Below are 25,690 nucleotides of genomic sequence, written 5' to 3' on the forward strand. Positions count from 1 at the left end.
TTTCCTGTTGAGAGTGCCTCCTCTTGAGATGCGATGGGAACGCCGGGAATTCTTTCCCGTTGAAAGCAGGGAAAGGATCCCTCATCTCGAGCTACGAGGGGGAAACGGGGCTCCTCTGGATGTGGGCGGGACCATCATGCTTCCTCTCGAGTGGACACGGGTATGGCGGTGAACTTCTTGATTTGCAGCAAGGGTGTGAAAGACCCTTTCGAAGTTCCAGAGATTAGGTGTCATTCGTCTCCAGACGCCTCATCGGAAATAGGCCTCATCTCGCCTGGAAGGTAGAACTTCCTGGATTTTCTCGAGTTGCGGCAGGTGTTCTCGAGTTACGACGGGGACCTCAGGGACCCGCCCTGGTGGCCTCAGGAGAGGCCAGTCCCCATGCGAGTTGCTAGGGGGCCTCTCGGGATTCCTCTCCCGTCGATACCGGGGCCAAAAACCTTGTGTGGAGTCAGGGCCGGAACCGAGGATTCCTCTCAGGGGCTGACATGGATCTTTGGGTACTTGTGGAGTCTCCCCAGCGGAGTCAGGCCTCGTCTCGAGTGGGGGCATGCACGTGCGCTTTCCTTCCAGGCTGTAGCAGCAATGTCAGGCTTCCCGTGGCGTGGATCAAAGGATCTGTGGTTTTCCCTCGAGGCTTTCCCTCGAGGCTTTCCCACAGGGCTGTCCCACGTGCCACCGTGGTGTGAGTCGATCCTCGGCGTGAAAGATGAGCCAGTGCAGGGCAAAGAGGTTCCTCTGGAATGGACTGAGACATCTGGGGGACTCTTGGAATGGTGGTACGACCATGGAGTTCCTCTCGCCTTTCCTGTGGAGAGTGCCTCCTCTTGAGATGCGACGGGATCGCCGGGAATTCTTTCCCTTTGAAAGCAGGGAAAGGATCCCTCATCTCGAGCTCCGAGGGGGAAACGGGGCTCCTCTGGATGTGGGCGGGACCATCGTGCTTCTTCTCGAGTGGAGACGGGTATGGCGGTGAACTTCTTGAGTTGCAGCAAGGGTGTGAAAGACCCTTTCGAAGTTCCAGAGGTTAGGTGTCATTAGTCTCCAGACGCCTCATCGGAAATAGGCCTCATCTCGCCTGGAATGGAGAACTTCCTGGATTTTCCCGAGTTGCGGCAGGTGTTATCGAGTTACGACGGGGACCTCAGGGACCCGCCCTGGTGGCCTCAGGAGAGGCCAGTCCCCATGCGAGTTGCTAGGGTGCCTCTCGGGATTCCTCTCCCGTCGATACCGGGGCCAAAAACCTTGTGTGGAGTCAGGGCCGGAACCGAGGATTCCTCTCAGGGGCTGACATGAATCTTTGGGTACTTGTGGAGTCTCCCCAGGGAAGTCAGGCCTCGTCTCGAGTGGGGGCATGCACGTGCGCTTTCCTTCCAGGCTGTAGCAGCAATGTCACGCTTCCCGTCGCGTGGATCAAAGGATCTGTGGTTTTCCCTCGAGGCTTTCCCTCGAGGCTTTCCCACAGGGCTGTCCCACGTGCCACCGTGGTGTGAGTCGATCCTCGGCGTGAAAGATGAGCCAGTGCAGGGCAAAGAGGTTCCTCGGGAATGGACTGAGACATCTGGGGGACTCTTGGAATGGTGGTACGACCATGGAGTTCCTCTCGCCTTTCCTGTTGAGAGTGCCTCCTCTTGAGATGCGATGGGAACGCCGGGAATTCTTTCCCGTTGAAAGCAGGGAAAGGATCCCTCATCTCGAGCTACGAGGGGGAAACGGGGCTCCTCTGGATGTGGGCGGGACCATCGTGCTTCATCTCGAGTGGACACGGGTATGGCGGTGAACTTCTTGAGTTGCAGCAAGGGTGTGAAAGATCCTTTCGAAGTTCCAGAGGTTAGGTGTCATTAGTCTCCAGACGCCTCATCGGAAATAGGCCTCATCTCGCCTGGAAGGTAGAACTTCCTGGATTTTCTGGAGTTGCGGCAGGTGTTGTCGAGTTACGACGGGGACCTCAGGGACCCGCCCTGGTGGCCTCAGGAGAGGCCAGTCCCCATGCGAGTTGCTAGGGGGCCTCTCGGGATTCCTCTCCCGTCGATACCGGGGCCAAAAACCTTGTGTGGAGTCAGGGCCGGAACCGAGGATTCCTCTCAGGGGCTGACATGGATCTTTGGGTACTTGTGGAGTCTCCCCAGCGGAGTCAGGCCTCGTCTCGAGTGGGGGCATGCACGTGCGCTTTCCTTCCAGGCTGTAGCAGCAATGTCACGCTTCCCGTGGCGTGGATCAAATGATCTGTGGTTTTCCCTCGAGGCTTTCCCTCGAGGCTTTCCCACAGGGCTGTCCCACGTGCCACCGTGGTGTGAGTCGATCCTCGGCGTGAAAGATGAGCCAGTGCAGGGCAAAGAGGTTCCTCTGGAATGGACTGAGACATCTGGGGGACTCTTGGAATGGTGGTACGACCATGGAGTTCCTCTCGCCTTTCCTGTTGAGAGTGCCTCCTCTTGAGATGCGATGGGAACGCCGGGAATTCTTTCCCGTTGAAAGCAGGGAAAGGATCCCTCATCTCGAGCTACGAGGGGGAAACGGGGCTCCTCTGGATGTGGGCGGGACCATCGTGCTTCCTCTCGAGTGGACACGGGTATGGCGGTGAACTTCTTGATTTGCAGCAAGGGTGTGAAAGACCCTTTCGAAGTTCCAGAGGTTAGGTGTCATTCGTCTCCAGACGCCTCATCGGAAATAGGCCTCATCTCGCCTGGAAGGTAGAACTTCCTGGATTTTCTCGAGTTGCGGCAGGTGTTGTCGAGTTACGACGGGGACCTCAGGGACCCGCCCTGGTGGCCTCAGGAGAGGCCAGTCCCCATGCGAGTTGCTAGGGGGCCACTCGGGATTCCTCTCCCGTCGATACCGGGGCCAAAAACCTTGTGTGGAGTCAGGGCCGGAACCGAGGATTCCTCTCAGGGGCTGACATGGATCTTTGGGTACTTGTGGAGTCTCCCCAGGGGAGTCAGGCCTCGTCTCGAGTGGGGGCATGCACGTGCGCTTTCCTTCCAGGCTGTAGCAGCAATGTCACGCTTCCCGTCGCGTGGATCAAGGGATCTGTGGTTTTCCCTGGAGGCTTTCCCTCGAGGCTTTCCCACAGGGCTGTCCCACGTGCCACCGTGGTGTGAGTCGATCCTCGGCGTGAAAGATGAGCTAGTGCAGGGCAAAGAGGTTCCTCTGGAATGGACTGAGACATCTGAGGGACTCTTGGAATGGTGGTACGACCATGGAGTTCCTCTCGCCTTTCCTGTGGAGAGTGCCTCCTCTTGAGATGCGATGGGAACGCCGGGAATTATTTCCCGTTGAAAGCAGGGAAAGGATCCCTCATCTCGAGCTCCGAGGGGGAAACGGGGCTCCTCTGGATGTGGGCGGGACCATCGTGCTTCCTCTCGAGTGGAGACGGGTATGGCAGTGAACTTCTTCAGTTGCAGCAAGGGTGTGAAAGACCCTTTCGAAGTTCCAGAGGTTAGGTGTCATTAGTCTCCAGACGCCTCATCGGAAATAGGCCTCATCTCGCCTGGAATGGAGAACTTCCTGGATTTTCCCGAGTTGCGGCAGGTGTTCTCGAGTTACGACGGGGACCTCAGGGACCCGCCCTGGTGGCCTCAGGAGAGGCCAGTCCCCATGCGAGTTGCTAGGGGGCCTCTCGGGATTCCTCTCCCGTCGATACCGGGGCCAAAAACCTTGTGTGGAGTCAGGGCCGGAACCGAGGATTCCTCTCAGGGGCTGACATGAATCTTTGGGTACTTGTGGAGTCTCCCCAGGGAAGTCAGGCCTCGTCTCAAGTGGGGGCATGCACGTGCGCTTTCCTTCCAGGCTGTAGCAGCAATGTCACGCTTCCCGTCGCGTGGATCAAAGGATCTGTGGTTTTCCCTTGAGGCTTTCCCTCGAGGCTTTCCCACAGGGCTGTCCCACGTGCCACCGTGGTGTGAGTCGATCCTCGGCGTGAAAGATGAGCCAGTGCATGGCAAAGAGGTTCCTCGGGAATGGACTGAGACATCTGGGGGACTCTTGGAATGGTGGTACGACCATGGAGTTACTCTCGCCTTTCCTGTTGAGAGTGCCTCCTCTTGAGATGCGATGGGAACGCCGGGAATTCTTTCCCGTTGAAAGCAGGGAAAGGATCCCTCATCTCGAGCTACGAGGGGGAAACGGGGCTCCTCTGGATGTGGGCGGGACCATCATGCTTCCTCTCGAGTGGACACGGGTATGGCGGTGAACTTCTTGAGTTGCAGCAAGGGTGTGAAAGACCCTTTCGAAGTTCCAGAGTTTAGGTGTCATTAGTCTCCAGACGCCACATCGGAAATAGGCCTCATCTCGCCTGGAAGGTAGAACTTCCTGGATTTTCTGGAGTTGCGGCAGGTGTTGTCGAGTTACGACGGGGACCTCAGGGACCCGCCCTGGTGGCCTCAGGAGAGGCCAGTCCCCATGCGAGTTGCTAGGGGGCCTCTCGGGATTCCTCTCCCGTCGATACCGGGGCCAAAAACCTTGTGTGGAGTCAGGGCCGGAACCGAGGATTCCTCTCAGAGGCTGACATGGATCTTTGGGTACTTGTGGAGTCTCCCCAGCGGAGTCAGGCCTCGTCTCGAGTGGAGGCATGCACGTGCGCTTTCCTTCCAGGCTGTAGCAGCAATGTCACGCTTCCCGTCGCGTGGATCAAAGGATCTGTGGTTTTCCCTCGAGGCTTTCCCTCGAGGCTTTCCCACAGGGCTGTCCCACATGCCACCGTGGTGTGAGTCGATCCTCGGCGTGAAAGATGAGCCAGTGCAGGGCAAAGAGGTTCCTCTGGAATGGACTGAGACATCTGGGGGACTCTTGGAATGGTGGTACGACCATGGAGTTCCTCTCGCCTTTCCTGTTGAGAGTGCCTCCTCTTGAGATGCGATGGGAACGCCGGGAATTCTTTCCCGTTGAAAGCAGGGAAAGGATCCCTCATCTCGAGCTACGAGGGGGAAACGGGGCTCCTCTGGATGTGGGCGGGACCATCATGCTTCCTCTCGAGTGGACACGGGTATGGCGGTGAACTTCTTGAGTTGCAGCAAGGGTGTGAAAGACCCTTTCGAAGTTCCAGAGGTTAGGTGTCATTCGTCTCCAGACGCCTCATCGGAAATAGGCCTCATCTCGCCTGGAAGGTAGAACTTCCTGGATTTTCTCGAGTTGCGGCAGGTGTTGTCGAGTTACGACGGGGACCTCAGGGACCCGCCCTGGTGGCCTCAGGAGAGGCCAGTCCCCATGCGAGTTGCTAGGGGGCCACTCGGGATTCCTCTCCCGTCGATACCGGGGCCAAAAACCTTGTGTGGAGTCAGGGCCGGAACCGAGGATTCCTCTCAGGGGCTGACATGGATCTTTGGGTACTTCTGGAGTCTCCCCAGGGGATTCAGGCCTCGTCTCGAGTGGGGGCATGCACGTGCGCTTTCCTTCCAGGCTGTAGCAGCAATGTCACGCTTCCCGTCAAGTGGATCAAGGGATCTGTGGTTTTCCCTCGAGGCTTTCCCTCGAGGCTTTCCCACAGGGCTGTCCCACGTGCCACCGTGGTGTGAGTCGATCCTCGGCGTGAAAGATGAGCCAGTGCAGGGCAAAGAGGTTCCTCTGGAATATACTGAGACATCTGGGGGACTCTTGGAATGGTGGTACGACCATGGAGTTCCTCTCGCCTTTCCTGTTGAGAGTGAATCCTCTTGAGATGCGACAGGAACCCCGGAATTCTTTCCCATTTAAAGCAGGGAAGGATCCCTCATCTTGAGCTACGAGGGGGAAACGGGGCTCCTCTGGTTATGGGTGGGACGATCGTGCTTCCTCTCGAGTGGAGACGGGTATGGCGGTGAACTACTTGAGTTGCAGCAAGGGTGTGAAAGACCCTTTCGAAGTTCCAGAGGTTAGGTGTCATTAGTGTCCAGACGCCTCATCGGAAATAGGCCTCATCTCGCCTGGAAGGGAGAACTTCCTGGATTTTCTCGAGTTGCGGCAGGTTATCCCGAGTTACGACGGGGACTTCAGGGACCCGCCCTGGTGGCCTCAGGAGAGGCCAGTCCCCATGCGAGTTGCTAGGGGGCCTCTCGGGATTCCTCTCCCGTCGATACCGGGGCCAAAAAACTTGTGTGGAGTCAGGGCCGGAACCGAGGATTCCTGTCAAGGGCTGACATGGATCTTTGGGTACTTCTGTAGTCTCGCCAGGGGAGACAGGCCTCGTCTCGAGTGGGGGCATGCTCGTGCGCTTTCCTTCCAGGCTGTAGCAGCAATGTCACGCTTCCCGTCGCGTGGATCAAAGGTTCTGTGGTTTTCCCTCGAGGCTTTCCCTCGAGGCTTTCCCACAGGGCTGTCCCACGTGCCACCGTGGTGTGAGTCGATCCTCGGCGTGAAAGATGAGCCAGTGCAGGGCAAAGAGTTTCCTCTGGAATGGACTTAGACATCTGGGGGACTCTTGGAATGGTGGTACGACCTTGGAGTTCCTCTCGCCTTTCCTGTTGAGAGTGCCTCCTCTTGAGATGCGACGGGAACGCCGGGAATTCTTTCCCGTTGAAAGCAGGGAAAGGATCCCTCATCTCGAGCTCCGAGGGGGAAACGGGGCTCCTCTGGATGTGGGCGGGACCATCGTGCTTCCTCTCGAGTGGAGACGGATATGGCGGTGAACTTCTTGAGTTGCAGCAAGGGTGTGAAAGACCCTTTCGAAGTTCCAGAGGTTAGGTGTCATTAGTCTCCAGACGCCTCATCGGAAATAGGCCTCATCTCGCCTGGAAGGGAGAACTTCCTGGATTTTCTCGAGTTGCGGCAGGTGTTCTCGAGTTACGACGGGGACCTCAGGGACCCGCCCTGGTGGCCTCAGGAGAGGCCGGTCCCCATGCGAGTTGTTAGGGGGCCTCTCGGGATTCCTCTCCCGTAGATACCGGGGCCAAAAACCTTGTGTGGAGTCAGGGCCGGAACCGAGGATTCCTCTCAGGAGCTGACATGGATCTTTGGGTACTTCTGGAGTCTCCCCAGGGGAGTCAGGCCTCGTCTCGAGTGGGGGCATGCACGTGCGCTTTCCTTCCAGGCTGTAGCAGCAATGTCACGCTTCCCGTCGCGTGGATCAAAGGATCTGTGGTTTTCCCTCGAGGCTTTCCCTCGAGGCTTTCCCACAGGGCTGTCCCACGTGCCACCGTGGTGTGAGTCGATCCTCGGCGTGAAAGATGAGCCAGTGCATGGCAAAGAGGTTCCTCGGGAATGGACTGAGACATCTGGGGGACTCTTGGAATGGTGGTACGACCATGGAGTTACTCTCGCCTTTCCTGTTGAGAGTGCCTCCTCTTGAGATGCGATGGGAACGCCGGGAATTCTTTCCCGTTGAAAGCAGGGAAAGGATCCCTCATCTCGAGCTACGAGGGGGAAACGGGGCTCCTCTGGATGTGGGCGGGACCATCATGCTTCCTCTCGAGTGGACACGGGTATGGAGGTGAATTTCTTGAGTTGCAGCAAGGGTGTGAAAGACCCTTTCGAAGTTCCAGAGTTTAGGTGTCATTAGTCTCCAGACGCCTCATCGGAAATAGGCCTCATCTCGCCTGGAAGGTAGAACTTCCTGGATTTTCTGGAGTTGCGGCAGGTGTTGTCGAGTTACGACGGGGACCTCAGGGACCCGCCCTGGTGGCCTCAGGAGAGGCCAGTCCCCATGCGAGTTGCTAGGGGGCCTCTCGGGATTCCTCTCCCGTCGATACCGGGGCCAAAAACCTTGTGTGGAGTCAGGGCCGGAACCGAGGATTCCTCTCAGGGGCTGACATGGATCTTTGGGTACTTGTGGAGTCTCCCCAGCGGAGTCAGGCCTCGTCTCGAGTGGAGGCATGCACGTGCGCTTTCCTTCCAGGCTGTAGCAGCAATGTCACGCTTCCCGTCGCGTGGATCAAAGGATCTGTGGTTTTCCCTCGAGGCTTTCCCTCGAGGCTTTCCCACAGGGCTGTCCCACGTGCCACCGTGGTGTGAGTCGATCCTCGGCGTGAAAGATGAGCCAGTGCAGGGCAAAGAGGTTCCTCTGGAATGGACTGAGACATCTGGGGGACTCTTGGAATGGTGGTACGACCATGGAGTTCCTCTCTCCTTTCCTGTTGAGAGTGCCTCCTCTTGAGATGCGATGGGAACGCCGGGAATTCTTTCCCGTTGAAAGCAGGGAAAGGATCCCTCATCTCGAGCTACGAGGGGGAAACGGGGCTCCTCTGGATGTGGGCGGGACCATCATGCTTCCTCTCGAGTGGACACGGGTATGGCGGTGAACTTCTTGAGTTGCAGCAAGGGTGTGAAAGACCCTTTCGAAGTTCCAGAGGTTAGGTGTCATTCGTCTCCAGACGCCTCATCGGAAATAGGCCTCATCTCGCCTGGAAGGTAGAACTTCCTGGATTTTCTCGAGTTGCGGCAGGTGTTGTCGAGTTACGACGGGGACCTCAGGGACCCGCCCTGGTGGCCTCAGGAGAGGCCAGTCCCCATGCGAGTTGCTAGGGGGCCACTCGGGATTCCTCTCCCGTCGATACCGGGGCCAAAAACCTTGTGTGGAGTCAGGGCCGGAACCGAGGATTCCTCTCAGGGGCTGACATGGATCTTTGGGTACTTCTGGAGTCTCCCCAGGGGATTCAGGCCTCGTCTCGAGTGGGGGCATGCACGTGCGCTTTCCTTCCAGGCTGTAGCAGCAATGTCACGCTTCCCGTCAAGTGGATCAAGGGATCTGTGGTTTTCCCTCGAGGCTTTCCCTCGAGGCTTTCCCACAGGGCTGTCCCACGTGCCACCGTGGTGTGAGTCGATCCTCGGCGTGAAAGATGAGCCAGTGCATGGCAAAGAGGTTCCTCTGGAATATACTGAGACATCTGGGGGACTCTTGGAATGGTGGTACGACCATGGAGTTCCTCTCGCCTTTCCTGTTGAGAGTGAATCCTCTTGAGATGCGACAGGAACCCCGGAATTCTTTCCCATTTAAAGCAGGGAAAGGATCCCTCATCTTGAGCTACGAGGGGGAAACGGGGCTCCTCTGGTTATGGGTGGGACGATCGTGCTTCCTCTCGAGTGGAGACGGGTATGGCGGTGAACTACTTGAGTTGCAGCAAGGGTGTGAAAGACCCTTTCGAAGTTCCAGAGGTTAGGTGTCATTAGTGTCCAGACGCCTCATCGGAAATAGGCCTCATCTCGCCTGGAAGGGAGAACTTCCTGGATTTTCTCGAGTTGCGGCAGGTTATCCCGAGTTACGACGGGGACTTCAGGGACCCGCCCTGGTGGCCTCAGGAGAGGCCAGTCCCCATGCGAGTTGCTAGGGGGCCTCTCGGGATTCCTCTCCCGTCGATACCGGGGCCAAAAAACTTGTGTGGAGTCAGGGCCGGAACCGAGGATTCCTGTCAAGGGCTGACATGGATCTTTGGGTACTTCTGTAGTCTCGCCAGGGGAGACAGGCCTCGTCTCGAGTGGGGGCATGCTCGTGCGCTTTCCTTCCAGGCTGTAGCAGCAATGTCACGCTTTCCGTCGCGTGGATCAAAGGTTCTGTGGTTTTCCCTCGAGGCTTTCCCTCGAGGCTTTCCCACAGGGCTGTCCCACGTGCCACCGTGGTGTGAGTCGATCCTCGGCGTGAAAGATGAGCCAGTGCAGGGCAAAGAGTTTCCTCTGGAATGGACTTAGACATCTGGGGGACTCTTGGAATGGTGGTACGACCATGGAGTTCCTCTCGCCTTTCCTGTTGAGAGTGCCTCCTCTTGAGATGCGACGGGAACGCCGGGAATTCTTTCCCGTTGAAAGCAGGGAAAGGATCCCTCATCTCGAGCTCCGAGGGGGAAACGGGGCTCCTCTGGATGTGGGCGGGACCATCGTGCTTCCTCTCGAGTGGAGACGGATATGGCGGTGAACTTCTTGAGTTGCAGCAAGGGTGTGAAAGACCCTTTCGAAGTTCCAGAGGTTAGGTGTCATTAGTCTCCAGACGCCTCATCGGAAATAGGCCTCATCTCGCCTGGAAGGGAGAACTTCCTGGATTTTCTCGAGTTGCGGCAGGTGTTCCCGAGTTACGACGGGGACCTCAGGGACCCGCCCTGGTGGCCTCAGGAGAGGCCAGTCCCCATGCGAGTTGCTAGGGGGCCTCTCGGGATTCCTCTCCCGTCGATACCGGGGCCAAAAACCTTGTGTGGAGTGAGGGCCGGAACCGAGGATTCCTCTCAGGGGCTGACATGGATCTTTGGGTACTTCTGGAGTCTCCCCAGGGGATTCAGGCCTCGTCTAGAGTGGGGGCATGCACGTGCGCTTTCCTTCCAGGCTGTAGCAGCAATGTCACGCTTCCCGTCGCGTGGATCAAAGGATCTGTGGTTTTCCCTCGAGGCTTTCCCTCGAGGCTTTCCCACAGGGCTGTCCCACGTGCCACCGTGGTGTGAGTCGATCCTCGGCGTGAAAGATGAGCCAGTGCAGGGCAAAGAGGTTCCTCTGGAATGGACTGAGACATCTGGGGGACTCTTGGAATGGTGGTACGACCATGGAGTTCCTCTCGGCTTTCCTGTTGAGAGTGCCTCCTCTTGAGATGCGACGGGATCGCCGGGAATTCTTTCCCGTTGAAAGCAGGGAAAGGATCCCTCATCTCGAGCTCCGAGTGGGAAACGGGGCTCCTCTGGATGTGGGCGGGACCATCGTGCTTCCTCTCGAGTGGAGACGGGTATGGCGGTGAACTTCTTGAGTTGCAGCAAGGGTGTGAAAGACCCTTTCGAAGTTCCAGAGGTTAGGTGTCATTAGTCTCCAGACGCCTCATCGGAAATAGGCCTCATCTCGCCTGGAAGGGAGAACTTCCTGGATTTTCTCGAGTTGCGGCAGGTGTTGTCGAGTTACGACGGGGACCTCAGGGACCCGCCCTGGTGGCCTCAGGAGAGGCCAGTCCCCATGCGAGTTGTTAGGGGGCCTCTCGGGATTCCTCTCCCGTAGATACCGGGGCCAAAAACCTTGTGTGGAGTCAGGGCCGGAACCGAGGATTCCTCTCAGGAGCTGACATGGATCTTTGGGTACTTCTGGAGTCTCCCCAGGGGAGTCAGGCCTCGTCTCGAGTGGGGGCATGCACGTGCGCTTTCCTTCCAGGCTGTAGCAGCAATGTCACGCTTCCCGTCGCGTGGATCAAGGGATCTGTGGTTTTCCCTGGAGGCTTTCCCTGGAGGCTTTCCCACAGGGCTGTCCCACGTGCCACCGTGGTGTGAGTCGATCCTCGGCGTGAAAGATGAGCTAGTGCAGGGCAAAGAGGTTCCTCTGGAATGGACTGAGACATCTGAGGGACTCTTGGAATGGTGGTACGACCATGGAGTTCCTCTCGCCTTTCCTGTGGAGAGTGCCTCCTCTTGAGATGCGATGGGAACGCCGGGAATTCTTTCCCGTTGAAAGCAGGGAAAGGATCCCTCATCTCGAGCTCCGAGGGGGAAACGGGGCTCCTCTGGATGTGGGCGGGACCATCGTGCTTCCTCTCGAGTGGAGACGGGTATGGCGGTGAACTTCTTGAGTTGCAGTAAGGGTGTGAAAGACCCTTTCGAAGTTCCAGAGGTTAGGTGTCATTAGTCTCCAGACGCCTCATCGGAAATTGGCCTCATCTTGCCTGGAAGGGAGAACTTCCTGGATTTTCTCGAGTTGCGGCAGGTGTTCCCGAGTTACGACGGGGACCTCAGGGACCCGCCCTGGTGGCCTCAGGAGAGGCCAGTCCCCATGCGAGTTGCTAGGGGGCCTCTCGGGATTCCTCTCCCGTCGATACCGGGGCCAAAAACCTTGTGTGGAGTCAGGGCCGGAACCGAGGATTCCTCTCAGGGGCTGACATGGATCTTTGGGTACTTCTGGAGTCTCCCCAGGGGATTCAGGCCTCGTCTCGAGTGGGGGCATGCACTTGCGCTTTCCTTCCAGGCTGTAGCAGCAATGTCACGCTTCCCGTCGCGTGGATCAAAGGGTCTGTGGTTTTCCCTCGAGGCTTTCCCTCGAGGCTTTCCCACAGGGCTGTCCCACGTGCCACCGTGGTGTGAGTCGATCCTCGGCGTGAAAGATGAGCCAGTGCAGGGCAAAGAGTTTCCTCTGGAATGGACTGAGACATCTGGGGAACTCTTGGAATGGTGGTACGACCATGGAGTTCCTCTCGCCTTTCCTGTTGAGAGTGCCTCCTCTTGAGATGCGACGGGAACGCCGGGAATTCTTTCCCGTTGAAAGCAGGGAAAGGATCCCTCATCTCGAGCTACTAGGGGGAAACGGGGCTCCTCTGGATGTGGGCGGGACCATCGTGCTTCCTCGCGAGTGGAGACGGGTATGGCGGTGAACTTCTTGAGTTGCAGCAAGGGTGTGAAAGACCCTTTCGAAGTTCCAGAGGTTAGGTGTCATTAGTCTCCAGACGCCTCATCGGAAATAGGCCTCATCTCGCCTGGAAGGGAGAACTTCCTGGATTTTCTCGAATTGCGGCTGGTGTTCTCGAGTTACGACGGGGACCTCAGGGACCCGCCCTGGTGGCCTCAGGAGAGGCCAGTCCCCATGCGAGTTGCTAGGGGGCCTCTCGGGATTCCTCTCCTGTCGATACCGGGGCCAAAAACCTTGTGTGGAGTCAGGGCCGGAACCGAGGATTCCTCTCAGGGGCTGACATGGATCTTTGGGTACTTCTGGAGTCTCCCCAGGGGATTCAGGCCTCGTCTCAAGTGGGGGCATGCACGTGCGCTTTCCTTCCAGGCTGTAGCAGCAATGTTACGCTTCCCGTCGCGTGGATCAAAGGATCTGTGGTTTTCCCTCGAGGCTTTCCCTCGAGGCTTTCCCACAGGGCTGTCCCACGTGCCACCGTGGTGTGAGTCGATCCTCAGCGTGAAAGATGAGCCAGTGCAGGGCAAAGAGGTTCCTCTGGAATGGACTGAGACATCTGGGGGACTCTTGGAATGGTGGTACGACCATGGAGTTCCTCTCGCCTTTCCTGTTGAGAGTGCCTCCTCTTGAGATGCGACGGGAACGCCGGGAATTCTTTCCCGTTGAAAGCAGGGAAAGGATCCCTCATCTCGAGCTACGAGGGGGAAACGGGGCTCCTCTGGATGTGGGCGGGACCATCGTGCTTCCTCTCGAGTGGAGACAGGTATGGCGGTGAACTTCTTGAGTTGCAGCAAGGGTGTGAAAGACCCTTTCGAAGTTCCAGAGGTTAGGTGTCATTAGTCTCCAGACGCCTCATCGGAAATAGGCCTCATCTCGCCTGGAAGGGAGAACTTCCTGGATTTTCTCGAGTTGCGGCAGGTTATCCCGAGTTACGACGGGGACCTCAGGGACCCGCCCTGGTGGCCTCAGGAGAGGCCAGTCCCCATGCGAGTTGCTAGGGGGCCTCTCGGGATTCCTCTCCCATCGATACCGGGGGCAAAAACCTTGTGTGGAGTCAGGGCCGGAACCGAGGATTCCTCTCAGGGGCTGACTTGGATCTTTGGGTACTTCTGGAGTCTCCCCAGGGGAGTCAGGCCTCGTCTCGAGTGGGGGCATGCACGTGCGCTTTCCTTCCAGGCTGTAGCAGCAATGTCATGCTTCCCGTCGCGTGGATCAAAGGATCTGTGGTTTTCCCTCGAGGCTTTCCCTCGAGGCTTTCCCACAGGGCTGTTCCACGTGCCACCGTGGTGTGAGTCGATCCTCGGCGTGAAAGATGAGCCAGTGCAGGGCAAAGAGGTTCCTCTGGAATGGACTGAGACATCTGGGGGACTCTTGGAATGGTGGTACGACCATGGAGTTCCTCTCGCCTTTCCTGTGGAGAGTGCCTCCTCTTGAGATGCGATGGGAACGCCGGGAATTCTTTCCCGTTGAAAGCAGGGAAAGGATCCCTCATCTCGAGCTACGAGGGGGAAACGGGGCTCCTCTGGATGTGGGCGGGACCATCGTGCTTCCTCGCGAGTGGAGACGGGTATGGCGGTGAACTTCTTGAGTTGCAGCAAGGGTGTGAAAGACCCTTTCGAAGTTCCAGAGGTTAGGTGTCATTAGTCTCCAGACGCCTCATCGGAAATAGGCCTCATCTCGCCTGGAAGGGAGAACTTCCTGGATTTTCTCGAATTGCGGCAGGTGTTCTCGAGTTACGACGGGGACCTCAGGGACACGCCCTGGTGGCCTCAGGAGAGGCCAGTCCCCATGCGAGTTGCTAGGGGGCCTCTCGGGATTCCTCTCCTGTCGATACCGGGGCCAAAAACCTTGTGTGGAGTCAGGGCCGGAACCGAGGATTCCTCTCAGGGGCTGACATGGATCTTTGGGTACTTCTGGAGTCTCCCCAGGGGATTCAGGCCTCGTCTCAAGTGGGGGCATGCACGTGCGCTTTCCTTCCAGGCTGTAGCAGCAATGTCACGCTTCCCGTCGCGTGGATCAAAGGATCTGTGGTTTTCCCTCGAGGCTTTCCCTCGAGGCTTTCCCACAGGGCTGTCCCACGTGCCACCGTGGTGTGAGTCGATCCTCAGCGTGAAAGATGAGCCAGTGCAGGGCAAAGAGGTTCCTCTGGAATGGACTGAGACATCTGGGGGACTCTTGGAATGGTGGTACGACCATGGAGTTCCTCTCGCCTTTCCTGTTGAGAGTGCCTCCTCTTGAGATGCGACGGGAACGCCGGGAATTCTTTCCCGTTGAAAGCAGGGAAAGGATCCCTCATCTCGAGCTACGAGGGGGAAACGGGGCTCCTCTGGATGTGGGCGGGACCATCGTGCTTCCTCTCGAGTGGAGACAGGTATGGCGGTGAACTTCTTGAGTTGCAGCAAGGGTGTGAAAGACCCTTTCGAAGTTCCAGAGGTTAGGTGTCATTAGTCTCCAGACGCCTCATCGGAAATAGGCCTCATCTCGCCTGGAAGGGAGAACTTCCTGGATTTTCTCGAGTTGCGGCAGGTTATCCCGAGTTACGACGGGGACCTCAGGGACCCGCCCTGGTGGCCTCAGGAGAGGCCAGTCCCCATGCGAGTTGCTAGGGGGCCTCTCGGGATTCCTCTCCCATCGATACCGGGGGCAAAAACCTTGTGTGGAGTCAGGGCCGGAACCGAGGATTCCTCTCAGGGGCTGACTTGGATATTTGGGTACTTCTGGAGTCTCCCCAGGGGAGTCAGGCCTCGTCTCGAGTGGGGGCATGCACGTGCGCTTTCCTTCCAGGCTGTAGCAGCAATGTCACGCTTCCCGTGGCGTGGATCAAAGAATCTGTGGTTTTCCCTCTAGGCTTTCCCTCGAGGCTTTCCCACAGGGCTGTCCCACGTGCCACCGTGGTGTGAGTCGATCCTCGGCGTGAAAGATGTGCCAGTGCAGGGCAAAGAGGTTCCTCTGGAATGGACTGAGACATCTGGGGGACTCTTGGAAGGGTGGTACGACCATGGAGTTCCTCTCGCCTTTCCTGTTGAGAGTGCCTCCTCTTGAGATGCGACGGGGACGCTGGGAATTCTTTCCCGTTGAAAGCAGGGAAACGATCCCTCATCTCGAGCTACGAGGGGGAAACGGGGCTCCTCTGGATGTGGGCGGGACCATCGTGCTTACTCTCGAGTGGAGACGGGTATGGCGGTGAACTTCTTGAGTTGCAGCAAGGGTGTGAAAGACCCTTTCGAAGTTCCAGAGGTTAGGTGTCATTAGTCTCCAGACGCCTCATCGGAAATAGGCCTCATCTCGCCTGGAAGGGAGAACTTCCTGGATTTTCTCGAGTTGCGGCAGGTGTTGTCGAGTTACGACGGGGACCACAGGGACCCGCCCTGGTGGCCTCAGGAGAGGCCAGTCCCCATGCGAGTTGCTAGGGGGCCTCTCGGGATTCCTCTCCCGTCGATACCGGGGCCAAAAACCTTGTGTGGAGTCAGGGCCGGAACCGAGGATTCCTCTCTCGGGCTGACATGGATCTTTGTGTACTTGTGGAGTCTCCCCAGCGGAGTCAGGCCTCGTCTCGAGTGGGGGCATGCACGTGCACTTTCCTTCCAAGCTGTAGCAGCAATGTCACGCTTCCCGTCGCGTGGATCAAAGGATCTGTGGTTTTCCCTCGAGGCTTTCCCTCGAGGCTTTCCCACAGGGCTGTCCCACGTGCCACCGTGGTGTGAGTCGATCCTCGGCGTGAAAGATGAGCCAGTGCAGGGCAAAGAGGATCCTCTGGAATGGACTGAGACATCTGGGGGACTCTTGGAATGGTGGAACGACCATGGAGTTCCTCTCGCCTTTCCTGTTGAGAGTGCCTCCTCTTGAGATGCGATGGGAACGCCGGGAATACTTTCCCGTTGAAAGCAGGGAAAGGATCCCTCATCTCGAGCTACGAGGGGGAAACGGGGCTCCTCTGGATGTGGGCGGGACCATCGTGCTTCCTCCCGAGTGGACACGGGTATGGCGGTGAACTTCTTGAGTTGCAGCAAGGGTGTGAAAGACCCTTTCGAAGTTCCAGAGGTTAGGTGTCATTCGTCTCCAGACGCCTCATCGGAAATAGGCCTCATCTGGCCTGGAAGGTAGAACTTCCTGGATTTTCTCGAGTTGCGGCAGGTGTTGTCGAGTTACGACGGGGACCTCAGGGACCCGCCCTGGTGGCCTCAGGAGAGGCCAGTCCCCATGCGAGTTGCTAGGGGGCCTCTCGGGATTCCTCTCCCGTCGATACCGGGGCCAAAAACCTTGTGTGGAGTCAGGGCCGGAACAGAGGATTCCTCTCAGGGGCTGACATGGATCTTTGGGTACTTGTGGAGTCTCCCCAGCGGAGTCAGGCCTCGTCTCGAGTGGGGGCATGCACGTGCGCTTTCCTTCCAGGCTGTAGCAGCAATGTCACGCTTCCCGTGGCGTGGATCAAAGGATCTGTGGTTTTCCCTCGAGGCTTTCCCTCGAGGCTTTCCCACAGGGCTGTCCCACGTGCCACCGTGGTGTGAGTCGATCCTCGGCGTGAAAGATGAGCCAGTGCAGGGCAAAGAGGTTCCTCTGGAATGGACTGAGACATCTGGGGGACTCTTGGAATGGTGGTACGACCATGGAGTTCCTCTCGCCTTTCCTGTTGAGAGTGCCTCCTCTTGAGATGCGACGGGAACGCCGGGAATTCTTTCCCGTTGAAAGCAGGGAAAGGATCCCTCATCTCGAGCTCCGAGGGGGAAACGGGGCTCCTCTGGATGTGGGCGGGACCATCGTGCTTCCTCTCGAGTGGAGACGGGTATGGCGGTGAACTTCTTGAGTTGCAGCAAGGGTATGAAAGACCCTTTCGAAGTTCCAGAGGTTAGGTGTCATTAGTCACCAGACGCCTCATCGGAAATAGGCCTCATATCGCCTGGAAGGGAGAACTTCCTGGATTTTCTCGAGTTGCGGCAGGTGTTGTCGAGTTACGACGGGGACCTCAGGGACCCGCCCTGGTGGCCTCAGGAGAGGCCAGTCCCCATGCGAGTTGCTAGGGGGCCTCTCGGGATTCCTCTCCCGTCGATACCGGGGCCGAAAACCTTGTGTGGAGTCAGGGCCGGAACCGAGGATTCCTCTCAGTGGCTGACATGGATCTTTGGGTACTTCTGGAGTCTCCCCAGGGGAGTCAGGCCTCGTCTCGAGTGGAGGCATGCACGTGCGCTTTCCTTCCAGGCTGTAGCAGCAATGTCATGCTTCCCGTGGCGTGGATCAAAGGATCTGTGGTATTCCCTCTAGGCTTTCCCTCGAGGCTTTCCCACAGGGCTATCCCACGTGCCACCGTGGTGTGAGTCGATCCTCGGCGTGAAAGATGAGCCAGTGCAGGGCAAAGAGGTTCCTCTGGAATGGACTGAGACATCTGGGGGACTCTTGGAATGGTGGTACGACCATGGAGTTCCTCTCGCCTTTCCTGTTGAGAGTGCCTCCTCTTGAGATGCGACGGGGACGCTGGGAATCCTTTCCCGTTGAAAGCAGGGAAACGATCCCTCATCTCGAGCTCCGAGGGGGAAACGGGGCTCCTCTGGATGTCGGCAGGACCATCGTGCTTCCTCTCGAGTGGAGACGGGTATGGCGGTGAACTTCTTGAGTTGCAGCAAGGGTGTGAAAGACCCTTTCGAAGTTCCAGAGGTTAGGTGTCATTAGTCTCCAGACGCCTCATTGGAAATAGGCCTCATCTCGCCTGGAAGGGAGAACTTCCTGGATTTTCTCGAGTTGCGGCAGGTGTTGTCGAGTTACGACGGGGACCTCAGGGACCCGCCCTGGTGGCCTCAGGAGAGGCCAGTCCCCATGCGAGTTGCTAGGGGGCCTCTCGGGATTCCTCTCCCGTCGATACCGGAGCCAAAAACCTTGTGTTGAGTCAGGGCCGGAACCGAGGATTCCTCTCAGGGGATGACATGGATCTTTGGGTACTTCTGGAGTCTCCCCAGCGGAGTCAGGCCTCGTCTCGAGTGGGGGCATGCACGTGCGCTTTCCTTCCAGGCTGTAGCAGCAATGTCACGCTTCCCGTCGCGTGGATCAAAGGATCTGTGGTTTTCCCTCGAGGCTTTCCCTCGAGGCTTTCCCACAGGGCTGTCCCACGTGCCACCGTGGTGTGAGTCGATCCTCGGCGTGAAAGATGAGCCAGTGCAGGGCAAAGAGGTTCCTCTGGAATGGACTGAGACATCTGGGGGACTCTTGGAATGGTGGTACGACCATGGAGTTCCTCTCGCCTTTCCAGTTGAGAGTGCCTCCTCTTGAGATGCGATGGGAACGCCGGGAATTCTTTCCCGTTGAAAGCAGGGAAAGGATCCCTCATCTCGAGCTACGAGGGGGAAACGGGGCTCCTCTGGATGTGGGCGGGACCATCATGCTTCCTCTCGAGTGGACACGGGTATGGCGGTGAACTTCTTGAGTTGCAGCAAGGGTGTGAAAGACCCTTTCGAAGTTCCAGAGGTTAGGTGTCATTGGTCTCCAGACGCCTCATCGGAAATAGGCCTCATCTCGCCTGGAAGGTAGAACTTCCTGGATTTTCTCGAGTTGCGGCAGGTGTTCTCGAGTTACGACGGGGACCTCAGGGACCCGCCCTGGTGGCCTCAGGAGAGGCCAGTCCCCATGCGAGTTGCTAGGGGGCCTCTCGGGATTCCTCTCCCGTCGATACCGGGGCCAAAAACCTTGTGTGGAGTCAGGGCCGGAACCGAGGATTCCTCTCAGGGGCTGACATGGATCTTTGGGTACTCCTGGAGTCTCCCCAGCGGAGTCAGTACTCGTCTCGAGTGGGGGCATGCACGTGCGCTTTCCTTCCAGGCTGTAGCAGCAATGACACGCTTCCCGTCGCGTGGATCAAAGGATCTGTGGTTTTCCCTCGAGGCTTTCCCTCGATGCTTTCCCACAGGGCTGTCCCACGTGCCACCGTGGTGTGAGTCGATCCTCGGCGTGAAAGATGAGCCAGTGCAGGGCAAAGAGGTTCCTCTGGAATGGACTGAGACATCTGGGGGACTCTTGGAATGGTGGTACGACCATGGAGTTCCTCTCGCCTTTCCTGTTGAGAGTGCCTCCTCTTGAGATGCGACGGGAACGCCGGGAATTCTTTCCCGTTGAAAGCAGGGAAAGGATCCCTCATCTCGAGCTACGAGGGGGAAACGGGGCTCCTCTGGATGTGGGCGCGACCGTCGTGCTTCCTCTCGAGTGGAGACGGGTATGGCGGTGAACTTCTTGAGTTGCAGCAAGGATGTGAAAGACCCTTTCGAAGTTCCAGAGGTTAGGTGTCATTAGTCTCCAGACGCCTCATCGGAAATAGGCCTCATCTCGCCTGGAAGGGAGAACTTCCTGGATTTTCTCGAGTTGCGACAGGTGTTCTCGAGTTACGACGGGGACCTCAGGGACCCGCCCTGGTGGCCTCAGGAGAGGCCAGTCCCCATGCGAGTTGCTAGGGGGCCTCTCGGGATTCCTCTCCCGTCGATACCGGGGCCGAAAACCTTGTGTGGAGTCAGGGCCGGAACCGAGGATTCCTCTCAGGGGCTGACATGGATCTGTGGGTACTTGTGGAGTCTCCCCAGGGGAGTCAGGCCTCGTCTCGATTGGGGGCATGCACGTGCGCTTTCCTTCCAGGCTGTAGCAGCAATGTCACGCTTCCCGTGGCGTGGATCAAAGGATCTGTGGTTTTCCCTCGAGGCTTTCCCTCGAGGCTTTCCCACAGGGCTGTCCCACGTGCCACCGTGGTGTGAGTCGATCCTCGGCGTGAAAGATGAGCCAGTGCAGGGCAAAGAGGTTCCTCTGGAATGGACTGAGACATCTGGGGGACTCTTGGAATGGTGGTACGACGACGGAGTTCCTCTCGCCTTTCCTGTTGAGAGTGCCTCCTCTTGAGATGCGACGGGAACGCCGGGAATTCTTTCCCGTTGAAAGCAGGGAAAGGATCCCTCATCTCGAGCTACGAGGGGGAAACGGGGCTCCTCTGGATGTGGGCGGGACCATCGTGCTTCCTCTCGAGTGGAGACGGGTATGGCGGTGAACTTCTTGAGTTGCAGCAAGGGTGTGAAAGACCCTTTCAAAGTTCCAGAAGTTAGGTGTCATTAGTCTCCAGACGCCTCATCGGAAATAGGCCTCATCTCGCCTGGAAGGGAGAACTTCCTGGATTTTCTCGAGTTGCGGCAGGTGTTCCCGAGTTACGACGTGGACCTCAGGGACCCGCCCTGGTGGCCTCAGGAGAGGCCAGTCCCCATGCGAGTTGCTAGGGGGCCTCTCGGGATTCCTCTCCCGTCGATACCGGGGCCAAAAACCTTGTGTGGAGTCAGGGCCGTAACCGAGGATTCCTCTCAGGGGCTGATATGGATCTTTGGGTACTTCTGGAGTCTCGCCAGGGGAGACAGGCCTCGACTCCAGTGGGGGCATGCACGTGCGCTTTCCTTCCAGGCTGTAGCAGCAATGTCACTCTTCCCGTCGCGTGGATCAAAGGATCTGTGGTTTTCCCTCGAGGCTTTCCCTCGAGGCTTTCCCACAGGACTGTCCCTCGTGCCACCGTGGTGTGAGTCGATCCTTGGCCTGAAAGATGAGCCAGTGCAGGGCAAAGAGGTTCCTCTGGAATGGACTGAGACATCTGGGGGACTCTTGGAATGGTGGTACGACCATGGAGTTCCTCTCGCCTTTCCTGTTGAGAGTGCCTCCTCTTGAGATGCGACGGGAACACCGGGAATTCTTTCCCGTTGAAAGCAGGGAAAGGATCCCTCATCTCGAGCTCCGAGGGGGAAACGGGGCTCCTCTGGATGTGGGCGGGACCATCGTGCTTCCTCTCGAGTGGAGACGGGTATGGCGGTGAACTTCTTGAGTTGCAGCAAGGGTGTGAAAGACCCTTTCGAAGTTCCAGAGGTTAGGTGTCATTAGTCTCCAGACGCCTCATCGAAAATAGGCCTCATCTCGCCTGAAAGGGAGAACTTACTGGATTTTCTCGAGTTGCGGCAGGTGTTCTCGAGTTACGACGGGGACCTCAGGGAACCGCCCTGGTGGCCTCAGGAAAGGCCAGTCCCCATGCGAGTTGCTAGGGGGCCTCTCGGGATTCCTCTCCCGTCGATACCGGGGCCAAAAATCTTGTGTGGAGTCAGGGCCGGAACCGAGGATTCCTCTCAGGTCCTGACATGGATCTTTGGGTACTTCTGGATTCTCCCCAGGGGAGTCAGGCCTCGTCTCGAGTGGGGGCATGCACGTGCGCTTTCCCTCCAGGCTGTAGCATCAATGTCACGCTTTCCGTCCCGTGGATCAAAGGATCTGTGGTTTTCCCTCGAGGCTTTCCCTCGAGGCTTTCCCACAGGGCTGTCCCACGTGCCACCGTGGTGTGAGTCGATCCTCGGCGTGAAAGATGAGCCAGTGCAGGGCAAAGAGTTTCCTCTGGAATGGACTGAGACATCTGGGGGACTCTTGGAATGGTGGTACGACCATGGAGTTCCTCTCGCCTTTCCTGTTGAGAGTGCCTCCTCTTGAGATGTGACGGGAACGCCGGGAATTCTTTCCGGTTGAAAGCAGGGAAAGGATCCCTCATCTCGAGCTACGAGGGGGAAACGGGGCTCCACTGGATGTGGGCGGGACCATCGTGCTTCCTCTCGGTGGAGCCGGGTATGGCGATGAACTTCTTGAGTTGCAGCAAGGGTGTGAAAGACCCTTTCGAAGTTCCAGAGGTTAGGTGTCATTAGTCTCCAGACGCCTCATCGGAAATAGGCCTCATCTCGCCTGGAAGGGAGAACTTCCTGGATTTTCTCGAGTTGCGGCAGGTGTTCTCGAGTTACGACCGGGACCTCAGGGACCCGCCCTGGTGGCCTCAGGAAAGGCCAGTCCCCATGCGAGTTGCTAGGGGGCCTCTCGGGATTCCTCTCCCGTCGATACCGGGGCCAAAAACCTTGTGTGGAGTCAGGGCCGGAACCGAGGATTCCACTCAGGGGCTGATATGGATCTTTGGGTACTTCTGGAGTCTCGCCAGGGGAGACAGGCCTCGTCTCGTGTGGGGGCATGCACCTGCACTTTCCTTCCAGGCTGTAGCAGCAATGTCACGCTTCCCGTCACGTGGATCAAAGGATCTGTGGTTTTCCCTCGAGGCTTTCCCTCGAGGCTTTCCCACAGGGCTGTCCCACGTGCAACCGTGGTGTGAGTCGATCCTCGGCGTGAAAGATGAGCCAGTGCAGGGCAAAGAGGTTCCTCTGGAGTGGACTGAGACATCTGGGGGACTCTTGGAATGGTGGTACGACCATGGAGTTCCTCTCGCCTTTCCTGTTGAGAGTGCCTCCTCTTGAGATGCGACGGGAACGCCGGGAATTCTTTCCCGTTGAAAGCAGGGAAAGGATCCCTCATCTCGAGCTACGAGGGGGAAACGGGACTCCTCTGGATGTGGGCGGGACCATCGTGCTTCCTCCCGAGTGGAGACGGGTATGGCGGTGAACTTCTTGAGTTGCAGCAAGGGTGTGAAAGACCCTTTCGAAGTTCCAGAGGTTAGGTGTCATTTATCTCCAGACGCCTCATCCGAAATAGGCCTCATCTCGCCTGGAAGGGAGAACTTCCTGGATTTTCTCGAGTTGCGGCAGGTGTTCTCGAGTTACGACGGGGACCTCAGGGACCCGCCCTGGTGGCCTCAGGAGAGGCCAGTCCCCATGCGAGTTGCTAGGGGGCCTCTCGGGATTCCTCTCGCGTCGATAATGGGGCCAAAAACCTTGTGTGGAGTCAGGGTAGGGACCGAGGATTCCTCTCAGGGGCTGATATGGATCTTTGGGTACTTCTGGAGTCTCCCCAGGGGAGTCAGGCCTCGTCTCGTGTGGGGTCATGCACGTGCGCTTTCCTTCCACACTGTAGAAGCAATGTCACGCTTCCTGTCGCGTGGATCAAAGGATCTGTGGTTCTCCCTCGAGGCTTTCCCACAGGGCTGTCCCTAGTGCCACCGTGGTGTGAGTCGATCCTCAGCGTGAAAGATGAGCCAGTGTAGGGCAAAGAGGTTCCTCTGGAATGGACTGAGACATCTGGGGGACTCTTGGAATGGTGGTACGACCATGGAGTTCCTCTCGCCTTTCCTGTTGAGAGTGCCTCCTCTTGAGATGCGACGGGAACGCCGGGAATTCTTTCCCGTTGAAAGCAGGGAAAGGATCCCTCATCTCGAGCTCCGAGGGGGAAACGGGGCTCCTCTGGATGTGGGCGGGACCATCGTGCTTCCTCTCGAGTGGAGACGGGTATGGCGGTGAACTTCTTGAGTTGCAGCAAGGGTGTGAAAGACCCTTTCAAAGTTCCAGAAGTTAGGTGTCATTAGTCTCCAGACGCCTCATCGGAAATAGGCCTCATCTCGCCTGGAAGGGAGAACTTCCTGGATTTTCTCGAGTTGCGGCAGGTGTTCCCGAGTTACGACGTGGACCTCAGGGACCCGCCCTGGTGGCCTCAGGAGAGGCCAGTCCCCATGCGAGTTGCTAGGGGGCCTCTCGGGATTCCTCTCCCGTCGATACCGGGGCCAAAAACCTTGTGTGGAGTCAGGGCCGGAACCGAGGATTCCACTCAGGGGCTGACGTGGATTTCTGGGAACTTCTGGAGTCTCCCCAGGGGAGTCAGGCCTCGTCTCGAGTGGGGGAATGCACATGTGCTTTCCTTCCAGGCTGTAGCAGCAATGTCACTCTTCCCGTCGCGTGGATCAAAGGATCTGTGGTTTTCCCTCGAGGCTTTCCCTCGAGGCTTTCCCACAGGACTGTCCCACGTGCCACCGTGGTGTGAGTCGATCCTTGGCCTGAAAGATGAGCCAGTGCAGGGAAAAGAGGTTCCTCTGGAATGGACTGAGACATCTGGGGGACTCTTGGAATGGTAGTACGACCATGGAGTTCCTCTTGCGTTTCCTGTTGAGAGTGCCTCCTCTTGAGATGCGACGGGAACGCCGGGAATTCTTTCCCGTTGAAAGCAGGGAAAGGATCCCGCATCTCGAGCTACGAGGGGGAAACGGGTCTCCTCTGTATGTGAGCGGGACCATTGTGCTTTCTCTCGAGTGGAGACGGGTATGGCGGTGAACTTCTTGATTTGCAGCAAGGGTGAGAAAGACCCTTTCGAATTTCCAGAGGTTAGGTGTCATTAGTCTCCGGACGCCTCATTGGAAATAGGTCTCATCTCGCCTGGAAGGGAGAACTTCCTGGATTTTCTCGAGTTGCGGCAGGTGTTCTCGAGTTACGACGGGGACCTCAGGGACCCGCCCCGGTGGCCTCAGGAAAGGCCAGTCTCCATGCGAATTGCCAGGGCGCCTCTGGGGATTCCTCTCCCGTCAATACTGGGGCCAAAAACCTTGTGTGGAGTTAGGGCCGGAACCGAGGATTCCTCTCAGGGGCTGACATGGATCTTTGGGTACTTCTGGAGGCTCCCCAGGGGAGTCAGGCCACGTCTGGAGTGGGGGCATGCACGTGCGCTTTCCTTCCAGGCTGTAGCAGCAATGTCACGCTTCCCGTCTTGTGGATCAAAGGATCTGCGATTTTCGCTTGAGGCTTTCCCACAGGGCTGTCCCACGTGCCACCGTGGTGTGAGTCGATCCTCGGCGTGAAAGATGAGCCAGTGCAGGGCAAATAGGTTCCTCTGGAATGGACTGAGACATCTGGGGGACTCTTGGAATGGTGGTACGACCATGGAGTTCCTCTCGCCTTTCCTGTTGAGAGTGCCTCCTCTTGAGATGCGACGGGAACACCGGGAATTCTTTCCCGTTGAAAGCAGGGAAAGTATCCCTCATCTCGAGCTCCGAGGGGGAAACGGGGCTCCTCTGGATGTGGGCGGGACCATCGTGCTTCCTCTCGAGTGGAGACGGGTATGGCGGTGAACTTCTTGAGTTGCAGCAAGGGTGTGAAAGACCCTTTCGAAGTTCCAGAGGTTAGGTGTCATTAGTCTCCAGACGCCTCATCGAAAATAGGCCTCATCTCGCCTGAAAGGGAGAACTTACTGGATTTTCTCGAGTTGCGGCAGGTGTTCTCGAGTTACGACGGGGACCTCAGGGAACCGCCCTGGTGGCCTCAGGAAAGGCCAGTCCCCATGCGAGTTGCTAGGGGGCCTCTCGGGATTCCTCTCCCGTCGATACCGGGGCCAAAAATCTTGTGTGGAGTCAGGGCCGGAACCGAGGATTCCTCTCAGGTCCTGACATGGATCTTTGGGTACTTCTGGAGTCTCCCCAGGGGAGTCAGGCCTCGTCTCGAGTGGGGGCATGCACGTGCGCTTTCCCTCCAGGCTGTAGCATCAATGTCACGCTTTCCGTCCCGTGGATCAAAGGATCTGTGGTTTTCCCTCGAGGCTTTCCCTCGAGGCTTTCCCACAGGGCTGTCCCACGTGCCACCGTGGTGTGAGTCGATCCTCGGCGTGAAAGATGAGCCAGTGCAGGGCAAAGAGGTTCCTCTGGAATGGACTGAGACATCTGGGGGACTCTTGGAATGGTGGTACGACCATGGAGTTC

This window comes from Capricornis sumatraensis, unplaced genomic scaffold, assembly GCF_032405125.1.
Source record: "Capricornis sumatraensis isolate serow.1 unplaced genomic scaffold, serow.2 scaffold10, whole genome shotgun sequence".
In the NCBI taxonomy this organism is placed as follows: Eukaryota; Metazoa; Chordata; class Mammalia; order Artiodactyla; family Bovidae; genus Capricornis; species Capricornis sumatraensis.